Raw genomic sequence first — 26,340 nt, forward strand, 5'->3', positions numbered from 1 at the left:
GAATATTCGCAATTTATTCAAGAGATATAATTCATCTGGCTTTATGGGCCTCCGTACATTCTCTAAATAACAGATGATGAATCACATGTGCAGCTGTGTCTCATACAACAGGAAAAAAACATCTCGGCGTTCAGTGGTAGATAAGGCTTTCTTATTTTCTTTCATCCTCAGTTTGCTGCTTCTCTCCCGTTTCCCCCCTGCTGCCCTTACTCCTCCTCTCTGTGTTAATGCTATTAATCCACACAGCCTTATTGAGAGTGTCTGTGCTTGGAGCAGGATTCAGATATTGGGTATCTCATTTGGTAAACTCATTGACTGCTATCAGATTTCAGGTCAATGACCTAAATGACCAGACAGCAGCAGAAAGCAGGTACGGAAAGTGGAGAAATGAACACCAGTGTCGTTGGTATGCTGGTTGGCTAAATAGATGCCTGGTATTGGGGATCGGGGGGAACTATCTGGTAGATAATTGGTGGGTTTTACCGCTATTGCAAAAACCATTTAACAAAAAAATGTATGCAGGATTGTTAAAAGAGCATCAGTTAGATTACTGGATTAACAATATGAGTAATTTGTAGACATAATCTTATGTTCCTCTTGCTATTGTAATATTGTTGAATAATAAGGGAGCACAACTTCAATCCATAAAAGTACGATCAGAATATGTCTTGATGTATCTGATATCCCTGTGTCAGTGTCGTTCCTACATCATCATAATAATGTTTGCCCAGGATCAACATCCTGATTGACTAGTCACATTCTTGTGATGTCATAGCTTTGCAATATAGGGGGAAAATGCCTTGGTTTGTATAAAACATACTTCTGAAATAAATAATAAGCATTTTAAGTGTTTTCTTTTTTAATTTGTACATTATAATAATGATATTAAGGGACAAGGGTTGACATCCTCTTATTTGATTATAAACAGACTGGAAAATGATGTTACTGATATGTTTTGTCCTATAAATCGGTTGCACCTGCTTTTGTTGGAAAAGGTCAAATACAGGTAAAAGTGGGTGTACAGCAACTCATTTGTTTAAATTTGTACCTCTTTCCTGTTCCTGTACATGCTCTCTTCCACAGCATGTCATGTCCTCCTCGTCTCACCCCAACCAGTCGTGGCAGATGGCTGCCCTTCCCTGAGCCTGGTTTTGCTGGAGGTTTCTTCCTATTAAAGGGAGTTTTTCCTTCCCACTGTCACCAAAGTCCTTGGTCATAGGGATCACATGATTGTTGGGGTCTTCTTGGTTGTATTATTGTAGGGTCTGCCTTACAATATAAAGACGACTGTTGTAATTTGGTGCTGTATAAATAAAATTGAAGTTAATTGAAGTGAATCTGTCAGTTCTTAAAGTGAAACACGATCCTGTAACTTATTACAGTTTGGGGGAAATTGTAAATAAAAAATAATATTTTGCATTGAAGAAAAGTTGTTTTTTCTTTATATATGCTCTCTATATGTTTAGGTATTACTCTGTTAGTCAAATTAGAATTGGCAAAAATAGGTATTGTCAGGTCATCCTGGGTGAAAAAACATTGGAAACAATTGAAATTTGTCATTAAATACTTTTATAAATATATTACATTATGTATTGTATTATAGCATAGATAAGGGACTATAATAATACATAATACATACTATATCTCGTCTTATGTCTTTGGCGGTTTGTTAACTCTCTGACGTCTAAGTCATCATCAGTAATGAGACTAACCTTACGCCATCAGAATGTGGAAACGTCATGACAATTATGGGCACATAGAAATGAATCACTGTAACTGACACATGCAAACAAACTATTTACAGTTTTTCACAAAAAAGTACTTTTTGCTTGTATGCAAATCATTCGGTCTGAACCAAAACAAAAAGCCAGTAAAAGCAAAAGTAAATGAAGAGTGAAAGCAAAACAGAGAGTGACACTAAAGAGTGTCTTTTACACTGTAATTCACACCACAGTCACGCCACCACACCCCTTCTGTCAGCTTGTGTATCAGTGTGTTGTGTGTTTAAAAACATATTACTATTATTCTGACAAAAACAAACAAACCCCAAAACAATAAACATCAGTTACAATTTCAGAAAGGACATCCAGTCAGTGTTTCTGGAGGCTGAAAAACAGTATTTATTAACTATTTACGAAGTTTTACAATTTTTGGTGCAAAACCAATAATTAAAAGTTAATTGACTTTCAATGTGCTTTTATTAATAATAGTTATCCATCCATTTGCTTAACTGCTTATCAAGTTAAGGGTCGGAGCTGTCGAAGGTTCAGAGGTAGCGTATATCAGGACACTATTCATCGTGTTATTATGTCGGTAGTCTCAATAAAAGCAAGTAAAATACTTGTTTTAAAAAAAATAAGCAACAAAAAAGCTAAAATGGAAAAGATAACAGTTAAATCTTTATGCGCAATAATTCTGTTTATATTAATAACATTAAGGAAGGACTTTTTTCTCACAGAGTGCAGTAAATATTGTGGCATTGCATTTTAAACAACAGAGTTTTGTGTTAGATTAAAACTTGCTGAGAACAAATCAGTCTGAGAGATGCTGCACTCTACATATCGTGACATTCAGTTAATTGTTTCAGAACAAATTCAAATATACAAAGCAAAGAGAGCTTTTAAGGCGGCCGTGCATCGAGGGCAAATATAACATGTTTGAAAAGTATGAGCTGTGGTTACATTATGGTGAAGACCTTGATGTTCATGCATAATGTCAGTGAGTACTTTGGGCTTTGCTATAATTACATTTACAGCTGGAGTGCAACAAGGTTCATCTACGTGATGTATTTTCTCTTTGCTATGTGCTGATCACAATGATTAAAGATGCTTTTCTAAATTTGCTCCCTATTTTGATCCTAATAGGTGATACGGTCATTCAGGCAGCTTTGAGAAAGACATTAATTAAAATATATAAAACTCCTTAAACATATACAGCATTGACTATGGCTGTAAATGACAGCACAGCTACATCAATGTAATTGCAGGCCTTAATGAAGATTCTGTAACCTTGGTTCTTTCTCAGTAAGATGTTGTGATAGGAACACAGACCTTCTTTTTTATCCAATCCTAACTGTTCTGAAATTACATGTGAAACAAAACCTGAAACTCATTCTCATTTTGGGCATGATTAGAATGGAAGAAGTATTTATTGCATGTCTTCTGGGCAACATATTGTAAATGTGAGGCTCACACAACTTAGAAGAAATGAAGTTTTGCTTGCAGAACGAACACCACCATTAAACTTGTCTGGGCTATAGTCGACTGAAAAAGGTCGATCATGCAAGCTTTTAAGTGGGCTATAAGATACAGTGACATCATTAACTCTGTAAACCTCGGCACCTTCATAACATGGCTTTCTAACATGCATTTAATAATGTAAAATTATTATTATTTTTTTGCTAAAAACATAATCTTTTCCTGACGCTTACCAAGGTGCTTGGATGCCTAAACCTAATGTGAAGGTACGTGAAAGCTCACAATGGTCCAAGAAGACAGCTGAACTGCTGCACGTGTCCTTTAAAGAGAAAATGCTGTTTTTGTTCAGGTTCTTGTGATGAGCCGTTTAATAAAATGGATGAGCCCCTTACTTTGCCATTCATATTGTTAGCCTTTGTAAGATTGAAAAAAAGAATGCTATCAAAGATGTAAATCACAACACTGCCATCTTGTAGTTCAGAAGGCTGTGCTGCATTATGATTTTACTGTTTTGCATCCCTCAGGGAGCTTGATACTGATACTGGTTTCAAACAATACAACAAAAAAAAGATCTTTATTGTAATGTAACATTCCTGGGTTGCTAAAACCCAAGTTACACATGTAATGGTTCATAAGTGAAGTTCTCCTTATCACATATATTATATAGGTCATGTAGACATTGCCTTTGTGACCTCCAGCTGTGTCTCAATTGTTTATAAAAGAGGAAAACATCTGTTCTGTTAGTGACCCCATCCTTTAATTATCTTTCTGTTTATCTTTGTTTCTCTACCTCTATGCCTCCTTTTGCTCTCTTTCCTCTATCGTTGCCGCCTCCTTTCTGCCTCTTCTTGGGTCATTAGCATGTTGCTGATGGGGGCCGGTCATCCATTGAGCGGTGTGGGGAGGTTTTGGCCGGGGCTGCAGCAGGCCTGTCAGGGCTGGTCATTAAGAAAACGACGGGTCGTGGAATACACAGACAAGGTTGATTGGTTTCCTGCAGCCGTCAGCAGAGCCCTGCAGCATCTCCTGACCCTGTGGGCCCCATCTAACCTGCGTGCACACACAAGCACCTGCACGAGGAAACACACAAAAGACATACTTTTGCATACACATGAACTCTCAGAACCTGTGCAGCCATACAACACAGTAATGTATCATATGTATTCACACCTCTGTCCAAAGGCTAAAGACTGGGAATGGATCATGGGGAGCCGCATTCAGGTGATTAACTTGATCCCGATCTGAAAACCCAGCTTGTTGCCAGTTTTTAGATCCCCTAGTAATAGTGTTCAGCTTGGCATTAATCCAGACAGCATGCCTACTGCTCCTACTGTCAAGACCAGCGTATCCAGGGTAGAGCCAAAGGAGCACAGTGATAAAATAAAATAAAATAAAACGCCTGAAGTTGACCCCAGTTTTCTTGAAAGGTCATGTGTGGGATTGAATGTGGCTGTGTTCAGGGAGTGGCTCTGTCATGCATGCATAGATGGAATACTACCCAGCATCCATCTCTGCTGTCTGTTGTGCTGTGAATGTCAAAACCCAGAGGCTCTAACACCCTACCTGACCCCCCCCCCCCCAGTTTCCAGCTGCCCTTGCCTACCTGATGAACAGAGCCTCATGCCTGGGGCTTCTGTGCTCCAAATGAGCCCTATAATAATGTTACTTCAAATGTCAAAGGCAGGGCTATTATCGCGGTGCGTGTTTCGGGTATGTTGCATGTTGTTGGGAGGATACATCATGTTTTGTAGCTGCCATAGCAGTCTCTGCATCTCTCAGTGTAATCAAATGCATTAATGTGTAAAAATGCCATTTAGCACAGCGACTCTGACTGCAGGCTGGTTAGTAGACAGTGATAGACTGATTGGGTTTGACTGACAGTTCCTGGCTGTGGCCTGTCTGTGGGTGTTAACGACACACAAGCCTGTCTTCATGCTGCAGGGACCGATATGATTGTGCGCTGGTCCTACTCAGAACTTTGCACCCCATATGTAGATCAGGGATGCCAAACTCATTTTACATGGTGAGCCCACTTAAGTGGCCCGGACCAGTGAAAGTCCCCTTTCTGTCAGTGTAAAGAAGTTTATTACACATTTAAACCCTGATATATTTTAATATAAGAATAAGAAGTGCAATTTCAAAAATTCATCCCAGTTGTTCTGCATGATAAAGAAATGCTGCTGCAGAAAATAGAAGAAATCTGCCAGCATGACGCTTTGGGCATAAATTACAAGAAATAAATCTCAAATTACAGAAATAGTTCTGTTATCATAATGCGCATTTGGTCTTTTTTTGTTTAATAGAAATGTCTATTGTAGATAGTGAAAAACAGGATCTTCTCTTCTGTTCATCTGTTCCTCATTTACTATGGTGTAGAATGAATGACATGGGGGGAGGTCTTTATTTGTGGGAAAAACCATAAAAACATAAGTTCAGATTTATGCCTTACTTCATATTTTCCAAAGTCATCCAGTGAACTAGAGTGAAGTCTTTGCCGGGCTGATTCTGTTCCCCGGGCCTTATGGTTCATATCCCTGGTCTAGATGATGCAGATTTGTGCTGTCACCAAGAGCGGTGTGCAGTATTGAGTGTAACACACTGCAAAATAACTTGTTACTCATTACTGTATTAAATCTAGTAATCACATTAAATTTGCAGTTATGACATTACTTGCGTTACAAATGTACTTCAGTTTCTCCATGATGGGCAGATGGAAAGGGAAAAAAAATGTCAAACGTGGATTTTTCCACCTGCAGTCAGCTGATTGCAGTTCATTTACAAGGATGATGAAAATGTGGCGTGGTCTATAGCTTTTGAGGAGTGGGGATATGGGCTTTAAAAACAAAACAAACCGCCAATGGTGGTGTGAAGTGTAAACTTCGTTTAAGACAGAAACAATTGGATTACACCGCTAACACGGCATTGGCTCTTTGCATGCATCTGCAGAGATGGCATGCTAACACAAAGCTAGCGAAGAGGCCAGATTGAGTATATGCAGACTTAAGCCCAGCAGCTAGACCCTGATCTTTAACAGGTAACAAAGGCAGTGATGGGGAGTCAGGCTTGGAGCACTGCAGCCGTCATTTATACCTGTACAGGTTGCTACAGTAGAATTGCTGTGGGGATTGCTTCAAAGCGTTTTTGGGTTGGTTTTCAGCTTCATCGCAGTTGCTACAGTTTGCACTGGTTCACCAAAATTGAACTACAGAAGATTGGAAAAATGTCCTGACTGTTTTATCTGTATTGCTGTTGATCATGTTCATCACTTTCTGACCACAGTGTACTCATCTTCTGATGGCTGCTTGCAGAAGGATACCACACACTCACTGTATTAAAATGGTCTCCACCAGATTTCAATCTAAGAATACCATTGTGATGTGGTCATATGGGAGATTTGAATCATGAATGGGCAGCCAACAAATGTGCAGCAGCTGTGTCATGCTATCATGTTAGTGTGGACCAAAACCTCAGAAAAATGTTTCTAGCACCTTGTTTATTGTGTACAAGTAAGATAGCTCTGAAGACAATCCGGTCGTTAAGTCTGACGTCACTAGCCGTGTTTGGGCCTAAACTCCGCTGCAGGTCCATATATCAAACGATCACTATGGCATTACTGAGAGTTGAAAAACTGTCTAAAGTCTTTCATCTTTAATAAAATGATCAGCGTTCTGCTCTACCAGGTGTAACAATTGAGTTTAACATCCAGGCATCCATGAAAACGGAATTTATGACATTTAACGAAGTTAGAAGTTAGCAGGAAGTTAGCTCACTAGCTTCTATCTAAATACAATATAGCATGTCCTGACTGCGGGGTTTTGGAAACAAATTCAAACGTACAGCTCTGTTATCACTTACAACATAAATGAAGACAGAAAACTAAACAGCAGTGACGTTTGTAGGCTTACTGAAGTTTGGCTAGCTGGTATATAAGGATGTGCTACGTGACCGCTAGCGACACAGCTATGTTAGCATAATATAAACAAGCTAACTTTTTTTCCACTCGATAAAAGTTAACATGAGTGTTCTCGGTGGTCAGGAACAAATGTAATCGCATGGCGGGATGCTGTAAAAGGACCAAACTTCAGGAGAACAACTGAGATAATCCATCCACAATACGAGGTTAGTCATTCATATACTGCTGCATGGGCTGGGCTGTAGTTACATCCTAAGGTTTTAAAAACTGAGCTTAAATAAATGATTAGCGGTAATAAAAGCCGAGGGAGGTCAACAGTGATCACTGACTGTTTTAGGAGCTTTTTGAGATTAAATAGAAGAAAATATATAACTTTAAACATGTTAACAACACAAAAGCCATATTAAACGCAGACTACTTTAGGCCCGGAAGTAGGATTCGTCACGTCATAGCTTAACGACCAGATAGAGGTTGCAACGTAGTACTAGCAAGGTATACCTAATAAAGTGGCCAGTTAATGTTTGTTCTTGACCATAAGAGTTGCATACAATAGTTACTGTAGCTAACATTTGCAGTGATTACCACCATTACATTGATGTCATCAACAATCAACTGTAACTAGTTTATTCAGCTCTTCTCCTCTTATTTTAAACGAGTAAACACATGATTTTTATTAAAATATTCTTTATAACGATTGTGTTTTCATGTAGCAGAAGATTAAATTTGTTCTTTTAGCTTTAATAAATAAATGTGTAATCTTTTTAAGCAATATCAATTTCAAACTATGGTGTGATCACAACAATCACTTAATATTGTATGGTAAAGATCCTGCAGTAATTATAAAATGCATTGACAGTCACTTTTTTGTCTAAATTGTCCTCTAAAGCTGCAAGGACACAGAAAGCAATTTAACACGCCTGCCAGAGACCACAGAATATTGATGAAATTTAGCGACTTCAACTGATTTTCTGGTTAAAAAGCACACTGTCTAGGCCCCGAGATAAACTTTTCTCAACTTCAATGCGAACGACTGAAGCAACTACCAGTGAGAGTGCCTTATACCGGTAATTGACACATGACAGGGTAGTGAATACATTAGAGGGTTACCTAGGCAACCGGAGCCTGTGATGTCTGCTAGTGACCAACCTTCACTTTCAAAGTGATGCACAGTGAGCACATCGCTCCCTGTGTGGACGCAGCTTCATTTTGGCGTGCTCCACACACCAACACACACATTTGTAAGGCAATGTACACACTCTGGCATTAGCCCAATATAACTGCTAATGGGACCTGTCTTAGAGGTGAAGCGCTGTTAACCTTTGATCAACCCTAGGCTCAACCACTTATAGGCTAGATAGAATTCATCACATTTCTGACTGACCAATTTCACACCCGTGACAATGACGAACACGCGAAGAGAGAGATGACCAAGAAACGTTTTAGCGCTCCCTTTTTTTTTTCAGCTAATAGATAGCCTTTTACTGTTTCTTAAATTCATTTCAGTAAGTGATGGTCATTACACAAACAAGCCTGCTGACTGGATAATGTGTTGTTTGCATTAATGAATTAGTTAAAAACATTCCATGAACCAGCTAGTCAGCCAGAAGCTGGATGTCAGGGCGGGTGTGTTTAACTCACTGTAACTGCCAGTTAACCAGGCTGCAATTAAGATGTTAGCTTCATAAGGATGACAAAGTGGGGGTGAGGGGTGGGGGGCGCCCAAGCCAAAATAGATTTCCATGACATCTTTTTAATAGCAATAGCAATTAACCCAAACTATGTCCTGTGTATTTCATGTACCAAAAGCACAGGAGAGTTATGACACATTGTTCTTTAAATGTTACATTTTTTCATTTATCGTGTTTTTGGCAGTTTTGATAAAACACCCATGTCAAACAAGAAGGCAAATAGCTAAACTACAGAGTCATCACCTCAGGGCTAATCCTTTGCTTAAGATATTGTAATATAGTACTTTTTTTTGTTGCTATTTTGCATTTATTCATCAGGTGAATAATTTGTGTGTGTGTGTGTGTGTGTGTGTGTGTGTGTGTGAGAGAGAGATACAGTACGGCCAAGCAGCAAGACAAGGGCAGGTGAATGATTGCAAGTCTAATTAACAGGGTGGTGGCTCCTGCGCTGAGCTGCTTCGAGAGACGAGTCGTCAGAGACTCAGAGGTGCCGGGCTCAGTGGGGAGGACTCAGAAAAACAGCTTTAATTGGTGGGAGTTATTTATAGACAAAGCACCTCTTCCAGGGTTAGTGGGTTAAGTCTGTTCAGTCCTCTGTGGGGACAACTATGTTTGATGGGAACAAACAGACCATTACCAAAAAACCTGCATCACCTCCCCATCTCTTTATATGCACATCCCAAATCCAGTGCACACACACACACAAATGCAGATATAGCTATAGCTATATACTGCTGAACTGTTGCACCTTTCCCACGCACTTAGACATGCTGTTGACATCCTGGGTCTTGTGCAGAGCAAAAGAAAGTGAGAGACAGCAGGAGAATAACTGAGAGAATGAGCAAGAAAGTGAGAGAAGGGGTAGAGAGATGTGGATGAAAAAGACAAGGTGGGGAGGTTGCTCCTGGGTTGAATCCCTCATTGGAAGCGTCTTCATCTGCCGGCCAATCCTCCTGGGGGCCTCTACCTCTCCATTTCATTAGTTTGTCAGCCTGCACGAAGGATTGTGCATTAGGCCTTTAATTTAGTGGATAGCCAGAGGCTGGCTACCTGGTGCAACTCTCAGCTCCAACAGGCTGGAATTTAACTAGGATCAACTTAGCTCAACTCAATACACACACACGCGCACACACACGCACAAGCACACATTTTTCACTCACTCAGTGGGAGATACAGAGAGGGTTGGAGGTCAATTTATGTACTGTCTGTGTATCTGTCTACTTGTCTGTCATAGTGGCTAAGATGAGAAACAAAAAATGCCAAGTGCAAAAGACAATGCAGTGTGCAAGACAGCAACTCATCCTTCTTATAGCCCAACTCAAAACATTCCATCTGATCACCTTGTTTTCTTTTCAATGTACAGCTCCTTGTTCTCCGAGGCCCATCACCCTCGCTAATTTTCAACCATCTCTCCAAGCATATCTCTCTCTCTCTCACCTTCTCTTGGAAACTCCTCAGTTTCCCCTACATTGCCGGGGTGGGTGAGGTGGCTAAGTGGGGTGCAGGGCCTATTGGCGTAGACAGGGGCCCTTCTTTTGTTTCCTGTTACAACATGCATTTCACGTGGAGCCCTAGTTTCTGACCCTGCTGAGGCTGGAAGCTCCAAGGGAAGGGCCCATCTGCAGCATCCATCAGGGCCACTCTCTCCCACTGAGGTACTGTCAGAAGCTGGGGTGGGGGAGGCGGGTTGTGGGATGATAGAGCGGGGGTAGGGATGTTCAGGGTGAGGGGTTGTTCAATTGTATGGTTGGGGTTGAGGGGAATTAAAACAGACTTGAGGGAGTCAGAGTCTACCTAAATTTGAGGTGAAGTTGAGGGGAAGAGGGAAAGGAAAAAAATGCGTTTTTCCACACGTGTGTGTGTGTCTGTGTAAGAGTAATTAGAGCAAAGAGCTTTGAAATACAAAAACATGTGAATAAACAGGAGCAAACAGTGAAACATGCGGAACTCATGAATCTCAGTGGAAGTGGGAGTGTGGTGAAGAATTCCAACAATTTGCAGCTGACAACAAAACAGGATTAATTAAAATGCCATTGTTTATGCTATATATACATATTATATATATTAGTGAATCTTCATGTGTGCACGAGACACGGTACTGATACAGATACCAGTGGATGCAGGTGAAACAATTGCTTTAATTTCTGCGCTCATACCACTGACAGAGGTTTACTGATACCAGGGGTTCAGGTAAAAGCTGCTGAGGGTGGAACTGAAAGACACCAGATGTTGCTCTCTGCCATTCTTTTTTCTCTGAAGACTCTCGTGTGTTGTTGCACATACCTGAGGCGTTACAGAGGAAGAAAAGTGGACTGGTTTGAAGGTCAGTTTAAATAAAAATACTTCAGCAAGTATGACAGGCAGGGTGCGCTCTGTATAAATGCAGTGCTCTCATGCCAGCACGCTGGAACTGATTGATTGACTTGTAAGATGCCATGGACAGGCTGGGGAGGCAGGGAGGGCGAGAGAAGCGGAGAGATGGCGAGAAAGATATGGCTACTGTTTGGTGGAAGATGAGACATATACACATGTGTGTTTGTGCGTTGGTGTGTTGCACTGTTGAAATGCACATGCGCTTTCACGCACACGCGGTCGTATGCACACAAACAGCTGGCCAGCTCTAGCTTGGTTCTGGTCAGTTGCCCTTGGCCATGGCGAGCACAGGAGTCAGCTGTCAGCTTTTGACGGATTGATACAGGCACCCCTCACCCCTCTGCCTCCACCCCAACACTCCCAAACATCTACCTCCATCCCTCAGTCCTTCCAGCCCTTTATTGCTCTCCTCCTCCTCTTCCTCTTCAGCAGCCAGCCCATGCCTGGTGGGCATGTTTGAGAAGAGACGTATTGAAGAGTGGGGACAAGGCTACATATTGACCCTGGCTGTACTGGAACATGCCCAATTGTCACTCTGAGTCAGCCTCCCGTTTGGCATCATATTTTAGCCGTGTTAGCCACTAACCTGTGGTCCCGTTATCTCATCATCTGGCTCTCTGAAAGCAGCCTGCTGAAGATCACTCTGTGTTTTTTGTCCTGCTCAATGCTGTCTCTTTTACTTATCATAAAGATTTTATTATATATAGAAGATGTTTTCTTCAGTGTGTGTGTGTGTATGTATGTATGTATGTATATATATACATACATATATATATATTTATAGCCTCTACTGTAGTAATTTTGATTATTCCTCATACTTGATGGAAGTACAATAAAAAACTCACTGGTGGATTTTTCTTGTATAAATCTTCTGTTTTTCCTTGCTTTGCTGATGGTAACCAGCAAAGAAGGCACAGCATTAACTCTTTGGACCCATTAAAACTTAGTGCATGATACTTTCTCGCCTTTTTGTGACGTCTCTCTAACACGGCGTCCGTATTTACACCGAGATTGCCATGCCTCTATTTGTCTCAGTCTCCGCCTTCATCTCAGTTCTGTTTGTCCGTCTCTCCCTGTCTCTTTCTCCCTGACCAGTGTGAAGTGTAATTGAAGGAGCAGTCTTCACATGGCCCACAGGCATGGAGGGGACATTGTGTGCGCTGTGGCGGCAAATTGCTCTCCGTGCTCCTTCAAGCCTGCACCTCACTTTCACTCCTCCTCCTCTCTTCATACTCTGCTCATCTTCTCACTACTTTATTAGTTAGCCCTCTCTATCACCAGTCCCCCCCCCCCCCCCACCCTGCCCTCCCCATTAACTCTCTTGCCCAAGTATTCCATTTTCTTCTGCAGTCCCGCATCTGGTTCATAATATTTACGTTCATATGAATTTAAAATATTTGAATGCATTTGTGCTTTAGTAGTGTGAAGGTCTGGCTCAAAGATGGTGCTGACTGAGTAAAACAGTCAAAGTGCAAGCTGCAGCTGAGCAGAAGGTGTGTGCGCATTAAGCAAGAGAGAGGGTAGATGGGTGGAATAAACACACACCCACTTGAGTTAGTGGAAGTGACAGAGCACCTATGATATGGGATGTGAGAAGTCTCCAATATAAAAAGTGATTTGAGCAGCCTACCTGGAGAGAGGCGCAGGGAAGAGGAAGCGCTACGGAGAATGAGCGAGGGAGAGAGATAGAGGAGAAAACCTGAGGGAAGGAAAATAGGGAGAGGGGAGAGTGGTATTCGGGCCGAGACGAAGAAGCGCATGCTTCATTAAGTGAGGAAGTAATCCTGGTTAATTAAGGCTCTCCATGACAGCACTGTCAAGGATGACTGATCCTTCATATGGCACCTCCCTCTCCTGACTGACAGCCAGTCTGCTCTCACTGCTTTGAAGGTGAGAACTTCCTTACTTATTCCCACAGCTTTTTTTCTCTCCCTCCGTCGCCTCTTATCCCCAATTCAAAGTGTTTTTCTTTGTTTTTGTATCTCATTATCATTTTGTAGTCAAGTGTGTGATGGATTGTATGTGTATTGGTGGGTTTGTACGAATGTTATCTTCCGTGCAGCATTTGTGTGTATCTGCCTGCGGGTGCATGTGTGAATGTTTGTACATGTGTAGTAATTGCTGCAGTACCTGGGCAAAATACGGGAGAAAATCAGTGGATAGAAGGCACAGCTCATTGATTGCTTGACTAATTAATCAGCTGCATTGGCTCCACGTGGATCTAGGCTTATTGAGTGGAGGCTTGGCTCGGGCCCTTTATGAGCCCATAATGATTCCTTGGCCCATGGGGGTCAAAGCCTCATCTGGCCTTTTGCACAGCTGTGGTAATACTACACAATACAGAAGCTTAGAGAGTGCACACACCTTGACCAAAAGTTCATCCTTTCTTGAAGTCTAAACCTTGACTCAATTGTAACATCAATGCACTGACCCAAGCAACATCACTGTGTTTGAGTGGGATCACATTTTTGTGGAGCAGCATGTTTAACTCTTATTTATAGGGTTCATTTTCACAGTGGGGTGCTTTCTCCACATGATCCATTGTATGCACCAACTAGACACCCTACAACCACATATGTGCACTGACCTATGCCATTCTCAGAGGAGCTATGTTGACAGTTAGTGTCCCCCTGTAGGAGAGCCCACATGAAACAGCAACCTGAGCTGAAACCAGAGAGAGCAGAGGCCATGGTATATGACCCAGACGCCCAGACAGGGCTGTGCTGTCCCGCCTGCCATCAATCCTTGCCTTCCGCCCCGGCCCAGCTCGAGACAGACTAGCTCAGCCCAGCCTGTCCTAAAACGGGGGACTACGACAACCTGCTCGTAAACATGCCTATAAAAGTCCTGTTTGTATTGCACCAGAAGGCGGCTCTGTCTCAGCCCCCAGGAGCTCACGTGAATGAGCACCCAGGATGACCAACTATCTTGGGGCTATGGCAATGTGATCGTCACAACAGGTGTCTGTAAGGCTATGTGTTGTGCAACTCCTGTGGATATGTACTTTATCATTGTAATGCTCCTGCATCTACGAATGACTAATATTTAGTTAATCAATTGACTAATAACCATGTTGTGGAAATGTTGTTTGAAGTGTAATTCAGGATGCAAGGATATGTGTAATGTCACATGTTTATAATGCACACAAACACCTACGTACAAATCTGTGCCCTTAATAGCATGTTTTTGTGTGTCAGTGAATATTTATCTGTCAGTGTTTTGTGTTCAAAAGTGCAGGGTGCACGAGTCCACTTTCTTTCTCAGTTTGATAGGGAGTTTTAATGGGTGACTACATTAATGCAGGCAGCCTCTAATAGCCTCCTTAACTTTCCCCCCCCCCCTCACGGTGACAGCGACTCATGAAATAGATGATTTAACAGCAAGAAGCCTCTACAATCACACGCAGTCGTGGAGATAAATGCCAACTGGAGCAGAAGAGGGAGGAGGCTGTCCTTTTAAAGGAATGGACATTAGTTTTTTGCATACGTTTTATACACAAACAATGCCAACTGAACTGAATTAAAAAATTGTGTGCGTGTATAACATGCATTTGATATGAATCGGGTGGCATCGTCAGGACTGTATTTATAGTAATAAGTAATTATTCCTATCGTATTGTTCTGGATGCCATTAAAATCACTGTACCCTAATGTCTACAGGGCAGTTTAAGGACAGCAGGCATTGTGCTGTCATGGTGTTACTACTCCAGCTCAAATGGACAATAGTGGCTTTCTCCTATTCTGTCCCATAAGCTCTCTGGCTCCCTTGGGTGGCTGGATTGGAGTTAAAGCACTAAGACCTACGCAGTTAAAGTTTACAGTGTCGTAAAGAGGACTCACGCATGCCAAGTCTCTAAAGATAAAGCTAAATACACTGTGATTACAGCACATGGTCCGTGGGCAGGAACTTGGAGCTCTAGATGGACACAAAGATGATTTGCACATTGCAACAGCACTACATGTGTGAACACTATTTTTCTTTTTAAAGTCTGTTACAACATGTTTGTGTGCTTGCCTTTGTGGTGTGGGCGTGTAATGTGAAACTATCTTGTCATCACTTACGCACCACAGATGCTGACTGAGCTCGATTACTAGAACACCTTATAATCACATTATTCATTTTCCAAATGACCATTCTTCTTTTGTGGTTTCATATCGACTATTTTCCACTATGTCTGTGTGTGTATACGTGAGAGGGAGAGAGAGAGTGATTGTGTTTTCGAATCAGTGAGCGCATAGGGCCATTTATAACCACAGTCACAAGACGCCAGTATAGGGTTAGAACAGAGATGAGCTCCTGCTCTCAGAATAGTCCCTTGGAGGCTGTGAGGCCTCAGCCACTGACCCTGGTCCACATTCCATATGGCAGACACACAGTTGTTGGGTCAGACATGGTTCCTGTGCTGGCAAGGGACAAGCTGAGTAGGGGGGTGAGGGGCTGTTTTACCATTGACAACTGCTCTCTACTCGACACAGCCCTATTAGTGGAAAGCAGATAAGTTGTTTTGTAGTTTGTAATTATACCTCCTTACTCTTTCTTATTTTTTTTTCTAGTCTAATCTTTGTTTCTTACAGTCCTGGAGTGAAAACTTCATTCCACTCCTGCAACATTACAGGTCCCTAAATCATACATCCCTGCCCTTTTCAGTGTCACAAGCCCCTACCTCCTTATGCGCCGCCCCCAACAGCCTTACCATAAAAATATCCCTCTATTGCTTGAATGATGCATACTTGGGATAGCTTCCACTGGGGAAAAAGAAAAGACTTAAATACAGCAGGACAAACTTCGAGTGTAGGACATAGGGGTACAGTGACAGTAAAGAGAGACTGTTTTCACTAACCTTACCACAGTTAATTGTGTTGTGCTATACCAGGGAATAGGCCCAAAGAGTACATAGTGATCCAGTATGCTCCATTGAGCCCTTTACACTAAATGCTCTTAAACAATCAACTAAGAAAGAGCCACAAAGGGAGAGAGAAAAACATCAGAAGCTCAGAAAGATTAAGTGAGCTTGGGTCAAAGTTTACTGACACATTAAATTTGGCCAGTGCTTGTCCACAACCAATAATGAGTAAAAATCAAGTATTATGTTAAATTAATTAATTGGCACTGCTTTCACACTGTAAATTAGTGCACAGATAAACAGGCAGACCTGCAAGCATCAACATGCAACCAAGGTACATTTCTATATACCAGATGGAAGTTGGAGACTTTCTCAGCAGGTCTGGCTGCAGCTTTCTCCACCTACGTTTTTCTAGTCCGTCTGGCAATTTCACCCATGGACATTCTCAAACCAGCTTCTCTGACCTCTGGGCTGCTGCTGCCCCCAAGCACAAGTATTACAGACAGTCATTTTGTAGACTGTGTATATGGAGATTGAGCACTGATCTGTGTCTTCCCAGTGGGAATGGCTATATGGAGTGGTATGGAAGTGTTGTATGGACTCCGTCTTTTATTTTCAACACCCTACTCCCAGGTGGTGACAGCCCAGTGCTAAGTGCAGTAATAGCCAATTGATTTTGCTCTCTTTTTTTGTTGGTGGCTAGACATAAATCAAAGTGTCTGTCAGGGCCTCGATGTAGTTTGGAGCGTTGTGTGTGCGTGTGTGTGTGTGTGTGTGTGTGTGTGTGTGTGTGTGTGTGTGTGTGTGTGCGTGCGTGTGTGTAATGGGGGTAGTGAAGGTTCTGTTTGGACTAGGAGAGTGTCAACAATTAATCCAGTCTCTGATCTGTAGGCCACTGCTCTTATGACCCTCAGTCACAACCCAATTGGGATAGCAACTACACAAGTGGGTTAAAATCTACACAGAGAATCTCAGCACTTCGGTCCACTAGATTTTTACAGTGTCTTCCATCTATTTATAAAGCATGATTTTTTTTTTCAAATTTTAATATGAAGATTTTAGATTAGTACAATCCATAAATAGCTATCTGACACATTGTAAAGTGGGCTTTAATGATCTAAAGGCTTGCATTTATTTCATGGGAAACCTTTTGCAAATCCCCAGTCCCCTTGAATTCTGTCAAGAATTCAAGACAGAAGCAAAGAGGTGGAATCATAGAGAACACAGATGTGAGCAACATTGAAACCATGTTAATCCTTTTAATTCAATTATGGTAAATAGGGACAGAGCTTCCTTCTAAACAAAACACAGTATGCAGGAGTTCAGCAGGCAGTGGCGGGGGGGTGGCTCTGATGTAGGCAGGCTACCCAGTGGGAGGCCTGGTGGTCTCCTGGGATACCTCTCTGCTCTCAAGCACCCTACTGGGATGCTCCCCCAAAGGCTTTTCCTGGCCTAGCCTGTGGAATAGCATGGCAAGGTTGGACAATATACCTGGAACAATGGGATTTGCACCACACACACACACACACACACACACACACACACACACACACACACACACACACACACACACACACACACACGATGTGACTATGTGGCCAGCTGTAGTCATTCCTATAGAGACTTAGTGGGGAGTTGGAGGGAGAGGATGGGTTGGATGGCATGTAATGTGTCAGGATTGAGTATTAAATGGGGATCTGTCAAAGTGCTTTGGGGCCTGGCTAGCTTCTTTGCTCCTGAAATGGTTGTGCAGAGCAGCAACCTGCTAACCTAGGCCAGACTGACACCAGCACCTCCTCCACTATGAAAGAGAGTGTCTGTTCCCCAGGATGAACACAGGACAGAGAGGGGGCAAAGAGGGGGCTGAGAAAGGGAGTATGTTTTTAAAACAGTTAGACAATCTGTTTGGATTAGGCCCACTGCCGAAGAGACATGGAAATGATGGGCAGCCGGGACGATAGGAGGAGAGGAAGAGGTGGGGGAGAAGTGAGGAGGAGGGAGACAGATGGAAAGGAAAGGTGGTGGTGGAGGGGATGAGAAGAGGCATGAGGGGGGTGAGAAGAGGAGAGGGGTCAGAGACTGGAATCTCAGGATCTAAGGCTCTTTCGGCTTGATAGTTCCCAGATGTTGTCGGCCCCCTTCACCCCTCCTTCCCTTCACTATTTCACTGCTGTGGTGAATACACAGGAGCCCAGTTAGCCATGCGGGACAGATGGGTCAGTGACTGTGTTGAGATGGGCCTCCTGTGGACCAAAGGAAATGGGAGGTGAGAGGCATTCTCCTCTCCAATGGCCACAGGCCAGAGGGGGCAGCCCTGGCTATAATTTTTTATTGTCTCTCCACCCTTGGCAATCTAAGACAGTGAGGTGTGTATGTGTGTGTATGAGAGAGTGTGTGTGTGTGTTGCATGCATACACTTACCTGTATGCATTGACAGGCAGGTTTTTATGTAATGACCAGAAATTGCAGAAACAACTTGGAGTGAAAGGAGAAGTGGGGGTGGTAATATTGCTGGTAATATTACAACACAATATTATCTGTATATATCTGTATGTAGTTTGTAGTATATATTTCAACAGAGTACTGCTCTACAGTCATAGACTGCAGAGTATGTGCAGGTGCATGGTGACACTGTAGCCTGTGCTGAAATTCTGGCGCTGCTTGATTTACAGCGTCTGGCTGCAGCCAGCCATGTTTCAGGATGACAGCGTATTCTTGTCCACCTATCTGCAAAAACGCTTACACTCCATAGCACTGCACCACACTGCCTCTACCGCCTCAATCATCCTCAGCAGCAGAAAGTGTAGTGGTCGTATATTAGCAAGTTGTTGACTGGCCACTAAAGCGCACATTTGTCAACATATTAGAAGGTGTCAACACTTGAACAACACACCATTAAGCCCACCCAACCTATTTCAGTGCCAGGTGCATAGTTCCACCTTTATTAACCCAAAAGTTCTAGGAAGGGGGAACACGTTTAAATAAGAGGGAACAGAGTAATGAGGTTACTTTTTGCTGTTTTGTGTTAACTTGGAAAAGATGAATTGTCAATTTGCCAAAAGTAATTAGGTGTTTCGAAACTTGAATATGGTGCAGCGAAAGTTATGAGCCACATAACTGGATTCATCCCAATGCTCCTATTGCAGCCTTGTGAGTAAAAGCTGGGTAGCTCAGAGACAATAAACCCTGTAGTTACCAAAGGTTTAAGAAGGGTTCTTTTTCTATTTTACTTAATTATGATTTGAAAATAGTTCAGTGTGCTTGTTTCAAGTCTCAGAAGTTTCTGTATCCCTCTGGGTGCTTTTAAACCCAGAGCCACACGAAGGGAATATTTCACAGAAGCCCTGGCTTAAAATGTGGTCATGGTTGCCAGATATGGAGAGAGACATTCTATCTCTCCAGAGAAGGGCGGATATCCTCCTCTGGATATGGTGGGGGAGGGTATTTATGGAGCATCTCATGGATATTACAGGGAAATTGGGGATGGGAGTACGGTTGTATGTGTGTGAAGTAAAGGAGGGAAAGAATCGGGGAGCCGCTGTGATCAGGATTCCACAGCTGGCTCATATCACTCTTTGACCCTTTCCCCCACATATTCCCCACAAAATAAAAGTCTAGACTGTACTTTTCACCTCACCACTTCACAGGGATGGCCAAAAAGGCATATGTTGGGTTGGACAAGACGAACGAAGTCATAACTTTCTCTTTCCCTGAAGGACTCAGTTCAAAAGACTCTCTATAGGCTTTTTAGACTTTACACTTCATGGCAAGACATGGTGTCTATTAAGCCCATTAATAAATAAAGCAAGGCAATAGCGCCACCAAAGAAATAGATATCACACTATTACTTATTTAACCACATTGATGAATTATTTATTGTTTATTCCAAATGATCTTTTTTTTTTTTTTTTTTTTTTTGGAGTGTACACTTTCAGCTTGGGTATCCCATGTGAACGCTTGCGGCACCAGATGATTTGGATAGCTAAGTTCATCTTGGATGAGTTTGTGAAGGGGTATGTGCCTTTGCTGGTGCAAAAGTACTGCAGGGGGTTGGGGAAATGATTCTTGATGATCGTGTTACTGACATCAAAGAATAAGTACACCAAAGTCAACAGCCAAACAGTATTAAACACTCACTGAAAGACATATACTCTCTGTCTTCCTCTCTTTCACACTCATTTACTTTCTATGTCTTTGCCACTCTGCTCCTGAAACACTGTGGGTCCGCAGAGAGAGATAAATTATGGGCTGAGTGGCTTTTTGAAGTCTGCTCGGCATCAACACCAATAAACGCCAAGCACGGCCCGCCTCCCTGCTCCTAAATTAAGTAATTATTACTACTGGTGTGACTTGGCCATGTGGACCACCTTGCGCCTGGTTAGGGCTGAAGTCCTTGGGTAGGCAGTAAAGACAGACACGGGGAATGAGCAAAGCATATGTCTTCTAAATATAAACCAAATGCTAAAAATGACGGGACTCTGTGTAAAATGCACATAAAAACAGAATGCTATGATAAACAAATATCATACATCCCTATTTTATTCACAACAGAACACAGAAAACACATCAGATGCTTAAGACGTTTGAGACATTTTACAATTTAATGGAAAATATTAGTTTATTTTGAATTTGATGGCACAACAGATCTCAAAAAAAGTAGAGAACGGGCAACAAAGGGCTGGAAAAGTAAATGGTACTAAAAAGAAACATGTGTAGGATCATTTTGCAACTAATTAGGTTAAGTGGGACTAACATAATTTGGTGAATTTCTGCCCATATTTTTTTGTACCAATCTTAAAAAAAAGAAAAAAACCCCATCCACTAAGGCTCTGTCATGCAAAGACTTTGTGAACATGATCCAGAAACACCGCTGTCTTTTCTGGGCCAAAGCTCTTTTAGAATGAACTGAAGCAATGTGGAAAATTGTTCTGTGGTCAGATTAATTAAATTTTTTTTGAAGTTTTTGGAAAACTTCTGGACTAAAGAGGAGATTTTTCAAGGAAGTGTATATTTTAGCAAGACAATGCTAAACCACATGCTACATCTATTACAGCAGCATGACTTCATAGTAGAACAGTCTGGGTGCTGAAGTGTCCTGCATGCAGTTCAGACCTTTCACCAGCTAAAAACAGTTGGCACATCATGAAACCAAAAATAGGACAAAGATGGCCCGGGACTGCCGAGTATCCTATATGAGACAAGAACGGGACGACATTCCTCTCGCAAAAGTCCAGCAACTGGTCTCCTCAGTTCCCTGATGTTTACAGGCTGCTGTTAAAAGAAGAGGGTAAACTACACAAAACAAAATTAGGGTTAATATTTTTCATAAAATTGTTCTTTTTCTCAGTTTAAACAACGTCTCTGGAGCTGGTCTTATATTAATCTCTTTCTTTCACGTATTGTTGCTTAAGCGCTTTCTATACCATTTACCTAAACTGCACACTTATGTTAAACAAATTTAATGCCACTGTACCAAATAGAAAAAAAAATCTAGTAGCTTAAGACAAAAGAATGGAGGAGGTCCAAAACAGAAAGAGAAGAAAGAAGTTAATGGAGAGCAGGCAGCTCATTCTCCTGTAGCGTCCTTTAAAGTAGTGCCAATGCCCATTCTGGTGCCATTGCACTGCATTTGCTTCTAGGGAAAGAGGACGTGCAGAACCCTCTCCTCTCATCTCTCCTCTCCACCTGACACACGCCTGTCTGGCTCCTGCAGCAGGGAGACTGTATAACCCAAGTGTGTAAAACAGTCTTTTACAGCATTGTAAAGATTTACTATTGGAGTAAATAACGGTGGGTGAACAGGGCTTTTAAATGGAACCCAATCAATATGTCAGTGGAGGCTGCAGCAGAGGACAGGGCTGTGTCTGATGTCACATACAGGTAGACGGAGCAGGGCAGTGAGAAGTAGACCGAGGAATACCAGGAAGAGCTCTGCATAATAGCACTAAAAAAACAAAAAAGAAAAAGCTCCCCAATCTTTAGTGACTCCTTATATTGGATGTTAAATTGCTACCTAGTCTGCAACCAAGAATATTCCAGAGTTAAGCAGAACACCATGGGTCAACAAAGTTTACATGAAAGACAAGATTTATTATTGCAAAGATTTATTAAAATAAGAAAACACCTCTTAGCATAATGTGTACGACCGTCAAACATGAAAAATATCAATACATACATGTACACACACTGAGACACAGTATAAATTCAACACTTTGCTCCCTCACACGGACACGTCCATGCACCCCTGTGCAGAGAAATGCAGACATGCAATAAATTCCAACTCCTGTGAAAGCAGTGTTGGTTCACACACACACGCGCACACACACACACTGACATTCAGCCCCTATAGACTCTCACGCACGCACACAGAGACACCCCAGCCTCATGAGCAATAAATCGCACAGCCCATCTAACAAGTTCATTTCCGGAGGCCAGAGAGGATGGGTCCTCTGACTTTGGAGTCAGCAGCCTTGTGAGGATCAATGGCAAGAGACGGAGAGCGAGGGGCAAGGAATTGAGCTGAGATACAAAAATCAATCAGCAATTTAATCGCTTTGGGAGGGGAAGACAGAAAAAAAAGAGCGGACAGGAGAGAATTCCACAGCTTTTTTTACTTAAGAAAGCAGTGCTTTGATTTAACCCTTTGACATATATTATACATCTCCCAGTTTTATTGATGCTTTTCTCTATGACAAGAGAGGCTCTAGAGGGAGCAGATCTATTTTGAGACATCAGATCAGACAACCACTGTTTCTATCTGCAGTCTCACACAAGACTTGGTTAATGTTTCAGAAATAGAGTATGCCATATATGAGAAATTCCACTGTAGATCTTTAGCTTCTATGCTCATGCATTTGTCAAAACCTGCACGCAGATATATGCGTAATATACAAGTTTCTTCAACTTCAGTATAATATGCACCTAAACATATGCCATATTCCTTATGCTGGAACTGTGAGGTTGGAGGTTGATCGTTTGGGACAAGTTTTAAGGGATTTTTAGGCTGCTGAAGGTAAAATGAGGATTTTATTGAAGATGATGATGGAAGCATTTCTGTGGAAGGAGTGGTGGTTACGGGGCTGGGTGTTGAGGAGGAACTCTTTTAGGTCAATGGCTCAGGCTCGGAATTGACACTATTGAACTAGCAACCCTTACGCTAATAAAATGAGTGACAGCCTCTGGTGCAGAATCGAAGATATGGATCTTCTGAGCAAAAAAAAAAGGCAGCTGGAAGAGGGAAGAACAGAGACACATTCCTTAAATCAGTTTGACCAGTGAAAGAGACTTAATGGAAAGAGACTGAGCTCATCAAAAACGTTGCCATCTTTTCTGAGCATGACTTTGTATGAGATTAGTGTATATTTTTGCAAGCTCGTTTGTGTGTACATAGAGCACACGTTAAATTCTACTGCACAGGATATACATAGTTTTATTAAAATTGCTAATTTAAGTTCTGTGTATGTAATGTTAAAGGCTATTGTGTATTTGTACAAGCCAGCGATTGTGTGTCCAAATGACTCTTGGCATTATGTACTTGAGAGAAACTCTGTGCACTAATGTGTACTCACTTGGCCTTATGTGAGTGAGTGTGTTAGTGTATATATGTGTGAGCTAGATTGGTGGGGCGTAACAGGCTGATTCCTGCAGAACTTAGGCATTGCTGAAACTTAGCAACAGGAGCCAGGGGCCTCCCTCCCCAGAGAGGCTGGCTGCCGAGACACATTCATTACCAGTCCAGAATCTTGGGCTGGATTAAAAATTCATGCTGTTTACAACAACAAAAGGCCCCCCGTTAAAGAATATGAGCCCTTCTGAACAATGGCTCCAACAAACCGTGAGCAGATCGCTGACATCTCAAAGGAGACCGGCGGTTGTGTATGAGTGTGTATTTGAGTTTTTGTGCCGCTAACAGCTAGTATTGTGCTTTCTCAGTGCACACAACCTCATGGGCAATGGTGATATAAATAATGATACTGTTTACTGCAGCAGGGAGTGAAAACAGCCTAAGGGCACTTGAATAAGGACATGATTCCCTCAAAGTCTTGTGCCTTGTCATGCTGTTTACACCCATAATAAAGGAGTATGTATTTTCAGCGTGGCACACATGTGTATGTAGGTGCTAGTATGCTTTCTTTGGCGTGAACTGAATTTTGGGTAGAGTGTGTGACCCTGTCCCTGTTCGGCTCATTGACAATCGCCTGTGTTCTGTGCTGTCGGCTGATTTGTTGGCAAAGGGACTGTGCTTATGAGCTCTATTCAGTGTTAATTAGCACACTCCACAGCGATCATTATATCAGGTTCCTGTGGTGACGTTTGATTGCATTGTCCCTGTGGGGGGGAGGCGGGGGGGGGGGGGGGGGAGGTTGTGGTGTTGGTGGTGGTGGGGTGAAGCTTTACCGATGGGGGAGCACCACACACATACATCGCATGCACAAATTTCACTCACAAGACCACACACGCAAGTGCCAATGATGGGAGACACATAAATCCTGCACATGTATAACAAAAATCTGTAAGAGTGCACTCAAAAATACAGTTTTGGGATACAATTACATAAAATATTCCCCCCAAAAATATATATAAAAGAGAAAAACACAGGGGTGGAAAACCAGGCGCCCACAGCAGCAGCTGCCCCTTCATTCCGTTAATGCCACAATGAACAGGTGCAAGGTCATACCACTATGCCAATAACAGGTGCTTTGTCTTTGAACCCCTAAATGTTACAGAAATGTTCTGTGCTGTTTGTATTGCTGTGATGTGGATTGGGAGAGAGCAGTCATGTGTGCACAGGTCAGGCAGATTCTGACCACAGTTGCCCTTTCTTCTCCATCAGAGACCAAACAACAGCCAAGGGGCTGACAGCACGTTGCTGAGCGATACTTTGACCTGTTGTACTACTGTTTTCTGTGATTTCAGCTGGAATGTGAGTAGTTAAAATAGATCGATCAGTAGCAGCACATCATTTTTCTGAAAGTGCATAAAAATCATGTCTTTCAAATACTTTAAAAAATCAAAAGGTGGGTCACTATGACTCTCTTTTTACTGGAGTACATATAATTGATAAGACTGTGCTATTTCATTGCAACATTGTGTCCTAACAGCTCAAGGCTATTCCTCAGTGGACACTTGCTCATGAGCCCAGTGACAGTGCATAATGAGGGTTGACAGTCACCCCCCCAAACCACCATCAGTAGCGCCTCATGCTGGACACCTGTTTTTTTTTTCTCTCTCTCTCGTGGGCCTGGTTTAAGTTTCAGTTTTCTAGAGTTCGCCAACTGTCATTTCCCAGCCACGGCATCCCACAGCAACACCTATTGACTGACAGGATGCTACCATTGACTACCTTGTGCTCTACAACACTGAGCCTCTCACATCATGGGGCTGTCATCTCAGTAGCATATCTACTGCAGTACTGGTCTCCTTGGTATGAGTGCTGTTAGATGTAAGCGATATGTTAACATTACCAAATTATTGTAAATACTTTGCTTATATAATTTTGATGTTGGAGAAAATTCAGTCTTGTGTCAATTCAATTCAATTCAGCTTTATTTATATAGCACCAATGAACAGCAATCATCTCAAAGTACTTTATATTGTAAGGTATGGATCCTACAATATATAGAGAAAACCCACCAATCCTGTGATTCCATTATAAGAAAGCTCTTGGTGAAGGTGGGAAGGAAAAACTCCTTTTTAACAGCCATCTGCTGCAACCAGGTGGTGGGTGAGGGGAAAGAGAAAGAAAAGAGAAAAAAGCCAAACAAGGACAAAAAACAAACTCTGGAAGAGCGAAGACAAAAGTTAATGGTATGCAGAAGTGGCATGTAAAACATCAGGAGTGAAAAGAGGGCAGGAGAATAACTCAGTGCATCAATGGAAAGACCCCCAACAGCCTGAGCAAACAGCAGCATGACTAAAGGATGGTTCATGGTTTTAAGCCTAATTTAAGATTTTTTGTTCACATAAAAATAGTGTACAAATACAGTAAAAACGTAACAATTTCACAAATGTGAATTGTATATTTAAAACTGTTAAGTTCAAGTTTAATACTGTAAATATATATCTAAAATCTGACACAATGAGAATGAAAAGAGCTGTAGTTTCTGTTAACATATACCTGTTTGTTTTCACTACAAACATGTTAGCAGGTTCTTTTTCCTCTACAACTGTAATACTTCTATGAGCAGTATTGAACTGTCAAAATAAAAATGTAACAGTTAAAACAATTATAATGACTGTAATTATAGTTACAATGATTATTGTAATCATTAAAAAAATGTGTAACACCAAATCACAACAGCAGCCGCTTCAAGGCGCTTTATACAG

The sequence above is a fragment of the Copadichromis virginalis genome, linkage group LG12, assembly GCF_057382275.1.
Source record: "Copadichromis virginalis isolate Kocher_CV1m ecotype Utaka linkage group LG12, C_Virginalis_male_GT1.1, whole genome shotgun sequence".
NCBI lineage: Eukaryota > Metazoa > Chordata > Actinopteri > Cichliformes > Cichlidae > Copadichromis > Copadichromis virginalis.